Below are 544 nucleotides of genomic sequence, written 5' to 3'. Positions count from 1 at the left end.
GCCGCCGCACAAGTCCGCTCCCCCTCCCGGGCCTGCGGGTGAGCTCCGGACTGGTGTGTGTGTGTGTGGGGGGGGGGGGGGGGCTGCCCTCTCCATCGCCAACTCCGCGCAGGTACAGCTCCGTCCCCTCGCCTCGAGCCTTCCTCCCGGGGGAGCCCGGGCAGCGGCCCCCCACCAGCCCCGAGTCCAAACGCTTCAAAGTGGGCCGTAGAGCTGGGGGTGCAGCTCAGGGTGCGGGACAAAGTGGGGGAGTGTCCCAACCTGCTCCCCTGGGGCACCCTCGGACCCCCGGCTCCCCTAGCTCCGCCCGCACGTCTCCCGCAGAAGGGGCGCATCCCGCCGCTCAGAGCAAAGTGCCGTCCCAAGCCCCGGGGCTGCACAGCCCCAGCTCTGGGCCGGAGGTCCCCCCCGCACCCGCTCGCTCCGCAGGGTGAGGGGGCAGCCACGGCTCCGTCCGCCTCCCCGGCCCCGGAGCGGTGGCCGTGGCGCAGCCCGCAGCCCGCCTTGCAATCCGGCCCCGGGAGGTTGGGGGGGGGGGGGGGTT

At 75.2% G+C, this 544-nt stretch overlaps 1 protein-coding gene across 6 annotated transcripts in view; it reads right to left on the bottom strand.

Annotated features, from left to right (window-relative positions):
* MIER3 (MIER family member 3) overlaps positions 1–544 on the bottom strand; it is a 35,660-nt gene that overhangs the window by 34,030 nt on the left and 1,086 nt on the right. The gene's annotated exons all lie outside the window — the stretch shown is intronic.

The sequence above is a fragment of the Petaurus breviceps genome, unplaced genomic scaffold (genome assembly GCF_028583685.1).
Source record: "Petaurus breviceps papuanus isolate PSGF00001 unplaced genomic scaffold, PetGlider_PUasm1.0 229, whole genome shotgun sequence".
Classification (NCBI taxonomy): Eukaryota; Metazoa; Chordata; class Mammalia; order Diprotodontia; family Petauridae; genus Petaurus; species Petaurus breviceps.
Note: the sequence above shows the minus strand (reverse complement) of the source record. Positions and strands in the feature narration are given on the sequence as shown.